The 7,195-nt window shown below is 41.0% G+C and overlaps 1 long non-coding RNA gene across 1 annotated transcript; it reads left to right on the forward strand.

Moving 5' to 3' along the window:
* The first annotated feature begins 322 nt into the window (after positions 1 to 322).
* On the forward strand, positions 323 to 4,248 carry LOC140595786 (uncharacterized). The gene is made up of 2 exons (XR_011997663.1): positions 323 to 505; positions 2,868 to 4,248. It is a non-coding gene; the product is annotated as an uncharacterized lncRNA (long non-coding RNA).
* Positions 4,249 to 7,195: the final 2,947 nt, after the last annotated feature.

Here is a 7,195-nt window from a genome sequence, read left to right on the forward strand (position 1 = left end):
TGTTTCTGGTATCCATGGAAGGAGCAGTAGGATCACTGGGACTTTCCCAAGGGGAACGCTTTTCTGTATAAATAGGAGAAGATGAGAAATTCCTTTATGTTTCCGAAACTGGTATAAAATTGATTGGTTAAAAAAGTGCTATTTGTTTCTGCATAACTTATCTGACCATGGAACCATATGCAGCAAGGCCGACAGTGACCTCCTTGGGGAAATGGAACAAACTGAAAACCTGATCCAAATTTTGTGGCCTGAAGGCAACACCAGTGACTGACATCTGACAGATCTATTATGACAGCTAGTTTTGAAAATGTGTTTGTTCTAGCAATGGAAGGCCCACTTTTCAACTAGTAAGCCTTTTCAATGTCTCTGAATGGAGGAGTGGAGGACCAAACTCCTGTTATTGGTGGAGAAAGATGACAGAGGATCATCAAGGGAGCAATGTCAAGAAGATGAAGAATGCAACTTTGGAGAGGCTCAGACAGAGTCTCTAACTGTTGACCTTCAGGTATATCTTGTAGGCACTATGGCAGCCATGGGTATGGCCTCAGGTCTCCAATGGTGAGGTTGGAAATTCTATAGACCCAGCTGTTGTGCTGAAATCCATCGCTGGATGGCATTGAGGCCATCCTTCTCATGACTGAGCAAGGTGGGATACAGAGGGAACTCTATTACTGGGAAAGATGGGACACCTCTAACTGTGGCTGGAGCCCTCCCCAGTAGCATTGCCCAACCTTCTGTAGAGCTGCTCTATAGTTCAGGAGCCATCCCCTCGAACTTCCTTCCTCCTCTTGGGTCAGACCTACATCATGGTCCAGCATCTCTGGTAGCCTCCTTTGGCTCCTCCCCTTGTCTTCTCATAGGCAGTTCTCTTAATAAATGACTTATACATGTCATCCTCTCTTGGTTTTTGTTTTTCAGAAGACCCAGACTAACACACACACACACACACACAAAATCCTCCTTAGAAGAGAGACATGCAACTCCCACTTGCTCATCTCTCCTCCTGTCTTGTGTCCAGCCTGATTCACACATAGGTGTTATGTGTCTGGCCCCTGGAGGTATATGATTTTACTTCTCAGGTCTTGTATCCTCTTACATAAAATAGCAGACTTAGAAAAATATGGGAGTTCTGACCAATTAGGAAAATATTACACCATTGGGATTGTGGGGTTAAACTATGATTTCTTGAAAGTTACCAAATTTGTATGTCATGGTAACTTAATTTATGAATGATCCATCTAACTTGTTTTTCAGCAGCTGATTTAAATTTTCTCTATTTTAACTTAACCTGGGGATTCATAGATTTTCCTCAAAATTAGAAAGTTGTGGAATTAAAGATACACTTTGCCTTTCATTAATTTGCATAAATATTGAATGGCCAAATTCTCTCCAGTATTTAAGAAGCCTTGGGTTATGTTTACTAGTCCCCACTCTTCACTTGGGGAAGAGGTGGATTAAATAGTTCTCTTTTAGTACCTGGTGCACTTGCAGTAGATATTGTCATGTGATTTCAATAAATAACTTTTTGAAGAGTTTTCAAACAATAAATAGTTTCTAAGCTGGTATTATTAACATTTCCAATAATTATTTTTATAAAATATTTTTCTCTACTTTTTCTTTCCTTTCAAAAATAATTCATTGCCTCAATTTCTCTCCTTACTTTCTGGTTTAATTGAATCTGAGCTTTGTGGTGGTGGTGACTGTTAGCTAAAAGGATGATCATATTTCCTTCAAGTTGTGAGAATGCATGGTAAGATAGAATGTATTTTTGCCACCATAGAAAGTTTTTGTTGCCCTCCAGAAATAACACAGACACAACTGGGGCCAACTATATAATTGTTGGGGCCCCGTGCACAGCTTGTTGAAAAAGGTAAACAGAAAGAGCTGTTAAAGGCACTAAAATATCAAGCTTTTCCCTTCTCTTCATGAATCTTCTCTGCTCACATGTATCCTTCATTGTCCCATTGGATTTCACTTACAAAACACAGGTTCAAAGGTGAAATTATTAAGAATTCCAAGACATTGACAGCAGAACATTAAACCAAATGTAGGAACCCCTCTGAGTACACTCTTGTGAAACTGGCCCTGGGAACAAATGACCAGTACCTCAGTAAGCCAGCTGGAAACCGGAGGGAACATTTCCTCTCTTCTCTCTAGAGTCTTCCTCTATCTCGAGGTGGAGATGTACACAGAGATCATGGCTGTTGCTGGACTCACAGCTCCAAAGTGGAATAGAAGGCATGAACCTTGGTGTCTAGTGTGCAAGTGCATGAACAAGGTTTCTCCTCCTATTTTTGTCCTTGGTTCACCAGCACAATGGCTTCATCATACTGTTTACCTTAGTGGAGAGAAGGGTGATTACTTGTTCATGGTGAGGGATATTATTTTGATTTTCCATTTTTCCATTTGTTTGACTTTCCATCACTATATTTACTGAGTGATTGCTCTATGCTGGTTTTTGGTTAGGTATTGTTACTATCTCCCTGTCCTCATGGAGGTTCCATTCTCATAGAGGAAAATATGCATGCAATAAGCAAAATAAAAGATGAGACACAGTGTAAAGACTGTCCAGTATAGAAATGCTCTGAAGAAAAGTTAATTAGAGAAAGTGGATGGATGTGGTGGGGCAGGGGCTCTATATTTTTCAGGGTGGTGAGGGAAGTCCTTACCCAGGAGGTGGCATTTGAAAGAAGACTTGCAGGAAAGAAAGGAGGCTGCCCTCTTGGAAGTGTCTGGGAGGGTCATAGTCAGGGAAAGAAATCTGCAGTGGGAGCAGAAAATGTTGTCCTTCATTGACCTTGCATGAGTTTTGGTGCAATTTTAGCTTGTGCAGATCCACATGAAAGTATCCTTTCCTTTTTTTTTAGGTAGAAAAATAGCTTCTTTGTCAACTCAATTGCAAATGAATGAAAAAGAATTTCTGTGCCTTGACTGGATGTGGCCGTATCTCCCTCAGAAGAGGCACAGCTGGACTCTGATGTGGACTAACTTCTACAGAGAGACTTTTCTTCGTAAAGGACATTGCTTATTAATGGCTGAGTTCAAAGCAAACTTTAAAAATTCCAATCGATTTCTCATTTATTACATTTTGTTTTGTAAAAGATTTTCTGCCAGTGATTTCAGAATGAAGGTGCCAATAGTAAAATAATTGGTTTATAAATGGAAAGTTAATCAGGCATTCCCCTTTACACCATCCCCTCCAAGGTCAGGGATATGACTGAAATGCAAAGGAAACGCAGTGTACCATTGGGAGATGAGAGGTCTATGTGAAAGGTCATCAGCCTTAAGACTCTTTACAGAGATAAGTGTTGAAGCAAATGGCTTCATGAGCTTTGGAGGAACAGGACATAGTTGTACCTGGGAACAGAAGAATGGTATCTACAGTTATATTAATTGGGATAACAATTATGAAAGTACCAGAGGCCTCAAGTTTCAGAGCCCACACTAATCCCCAGGAGTACTTTTCCCCTGGTGGATATAATATTGCTGTTTTCCAGGTGCATTCCTAAGATGAATTACATTTCTCAGGCTCACTTAGTATAGGCCACTATCAGGAACAGGATTTGGGGGTTGCCAGAAGTTTCTTTGGTTTCATCCAGACAACTCTCTGCTTTCCTGGAGTGTCAGTGAACTTGATGGAAAGGGTCAAAGCTGACTTGACTTTTATCTGGAAGTATGAGCTCTGTGTCATGGTTTCAGTGAAACACAAGGCAGTTTGTTAGGGCTCAACATGGTCTTTGAGATTCTTCTCTACTTCTTCATCTGCCACCCTGACTGGCTCCACACTTGTTCTCTAGAAGACTGACTCAGAGGTCTACCATGGTAAGCATGGAAACAGAGTAGAAGGATCTGGAATAACTACTGGCCTCCTGCTTCCTGAAAGGATTCCTGTTTGCATGATGATAATGTGTTTCTTTAAGATGTTGACTCACATGTAGCTGCGTCCTGCCTAGAGACAGGGTCTGCTGTGTTGAATGGCTGCTTTAGATTTTCATGGCCTTCTATTGAACATAGATTATGTTTTCCTGGAAAACAGAACATGAAAATAGTTGGTAATTCTTCCATAAACTGAGCTGAATTCCAAGAACAGCATGTAGGTAATCCTACCTGATTCAGCTTCAGAGCTCTACTTTGAATTTTTGTTGGTGGCAACAGAGCCCGTCATGAAAAACAGCATACTTCACCTTTGAAAATGAAGAGTTACCTTAATAAAAGGGCAGACAGGTTTTAAAAAGTTGTTGTTTAAGGCTTTTGTCTGATCCTTACCTGAATGAGAAACCCTTCAAAGTAACAAAAATATCTAGTCTCAAGCCATTGGTGGTTTATATGACATATCCCAAAATCCTTGTAGGAAACTTAGATGGCATTTGAAAGGGTCAGTGTGACGGAAGTATATTCCATAAACACACTCATCTCAACCAGTGACGTTTCTGTATTCCCATTGGGGTTGACTTTTGAAGCCTTAGATAAGTAAGACTTGGCACGTATGAGACACTGCAGGTTTTGCAAGCTCAATGTGTCATTTCTCTCTGTCTCTACCCCTCTCTACAGGAAATACTAAGTTATTAAGTTCACTGCTATTTCCTGAAATGGCATTGCTATTTCCTGTCTGAAGAGCTGTAGGGGCAGGTTTCTAGGACACTGTGCCTAAGAGTTAATGATTCCACTGCTCATGTTTCCCAGAATATTTCATTCTCTCTTTTCTGTTAGGCAAAGACCCAGGGGGGTTAGGTCTGAGAAGCAACACAAAACATGTACTGCTCCCTACTTGGACTCTCCCTGAGAGTAAGTCACTTTTTTTCCCTCTGGAAACTGCTGCCACTTTTGGACAATGTCTCATGGATGTCTGGTGACACAGAGGATGGGGAGGGGACTGGGCAGGAATGTATGGGAGCTCTTTGCCATTGCATTCCTGCTTGCTTGGCCAGAATTGGTTAGGAACAGGGAAGAAAGCATTTAGGTTGAGTTTGGTATAGAAGATGAAGGGAAGCCAGGCAGGACACTCATTATAGACACAATATGCTTCATATTTAAAGAAAAATGTATTTTTAGGTTAAATTAACTTCAAAAGCATAAACCAGGATGATTTCTGTTACAGCGCTATTGAGTTCCCTGCCCCTAGCTCAGTTCCACAAACCTGCCCTTACAACCATCCTTTCACATTGAGTCCTTACCTGTTTCAGGGTCCGTGGGCTGGTAATGAGCACATCCCCAGGCTGAGAATATCTGCAGTTGCCAGAAGCTCACAGAGAAGAGCAGCTGAATGCAGTTTATCTTTCAGCTGAAATGACTTCCTAAGGACACACACATAGTGTCATTGTGACATTTATGATCTTAATTTCAAATCCTTTTCCTATCACAGAGAATAGTTCAAATCACTAACCACCCATTTGTCCAAGAAGCCAGATCCTTTGGAAATCACGCAAAAACAGCCAAGAGCAATAATAAAACCAGCAACACAAAATAGGTTAGAAAGTCTGTGAAGAACTATTCCTATTGGTTTCTTTGGACAGTAGCCGGGAGACAGCTTTGACATTATGATCTCAGTTCAGTGGCATATGGCATAGCATATTAAAGAAGGAAAGGGTGCATGTCAAAGCCCAGTGCATGAGGTCTATGCTTCCCAGGCGGTGACTACCCAACCAAAAATCACACTGGTGTTTGCAGTGGGCATTTCTCAGAAAAGGAGAAAGGAAAGGAGAAGACAGAAAAGATGGCTTTGTGAAGATGGCACAGAGATTAGAATTATGAAATTTCAAGTCAAGGAACACCAATCCCATAGTGTTGGGCAGCTTCTGTGGCTCTCCAGTCTACTCTATAAGGAACATATTTTTGTTTTTAGATGTTAGTCTAGTCATGAGGGTCTTGCTGGTCTGGGAGCTATTCTATCTCTTGAACCTCCTTTGTGTTCATTATCTGATGGTTTTACAAATTAACTCATAGAATCACCACTTAATTCCTCAAAAATTCTTGGGGACAGTGATGTAAGGGGGAGATCCACTTCCATAGAAAGTGTACTCTGCAAGGGCAGAGATTATCAAAGTATATATTTTTGTTTCTGTATGCATTTTCCTGTGAGACCTTGCCAGCTCTGACTGGTTCCATGTCTATTTTCTGAGGCCATGATGGTAAAATCAACATCACTTCCATCCTACTATACCAAGTCCTTTTCCAAAGGAGTTGTGGATACTAGATAGAAGATAAAGCAGAGACACAAATTATCTGAACTTTGGTGTAACTTTCTCTCCAGGGTCAAGACCATCCTTTCCTGTCTCCTCCAAAGAAGACACTGATTCAAATGTCTTTCCTAATTAAAAACCTAGTTTTTCTAAGACACACATTTTATGGAAGGTAGAATGCTTGTTCCAAGTCTTGTAGGGTAAGTAGGAGTTACTCTTCTGGTGACTAGGTGGGGTAAGGATGGTCTAGGTGGGGGGAATGCACATGAGGAGGCTTTGGTGGGGCTGGAACGCTGGCTTGGTATACATACTGAGCAGTGCCAGTGATACGATCCACTGGGAAGGATTAGGCAGGGGAGTATCATGATCAGATTGAATTTTTGAAAGAGCCTTTTGATGCCCTGATGGAGCATGGGCAGTAGTGGGATGAGTTCTCCTTACTTTCTGGCAGGGAGAACAGCCAGCAGACAATGGAAGGAAGTAGTAAGTGCCAAGTGGGATTTGATCTTGATCTGCATGGTTTTAGAACATTTTATGTCTCAACTCATATCACATTTCTTCTCCATCCATCTTTCAGAGGTGTTGTGAAGCACAAATGAGATAAAAAGTAGCAAGGTATGTGCAAGAGCAGCATAAATTATTAGAAACAGCTCATAAGAATGACATTCTGTTATGCTGAATAGACCAGAAAAACAGACCTCACACAAGGCCGCATAGAATAGGAGAAAGAGGGATGGGTAATGATGTGGGGTGTATTTCTCACAGTCTAACTTTTCAGTCTCTATGGGAATTCATAATTTAGATACCTTTTTTTTTGAAGCAAAAATAAACATAATATGCAATTAAGCCACTGTCCGTGACACGTATTTCTAGAAGACGAATCATGCCTCCATAACATGTACTAAATAAAACATAGAGAACATGATCCATACATCAGAAAGAAGTTGCAGCCTCTTCCTAGGGTGTAGGATCAGTTACATCAATGTTCCTAGCTCTGTACCTGGTACGTTGTAGGT

This window comes from Vulpes vulpes, chromosome 15 (genome assembly GCF_048418805.1).
Source record: "Vulpes vulpes isolate BD-2025 chromosome 15, VulVul3, whole genome shotgun sequence".
NCBI lineage: Eukaryota > Metazoa > Chordata > Mammalia > Carnivora > Canidae > Vulpes > Vulpes vulpes.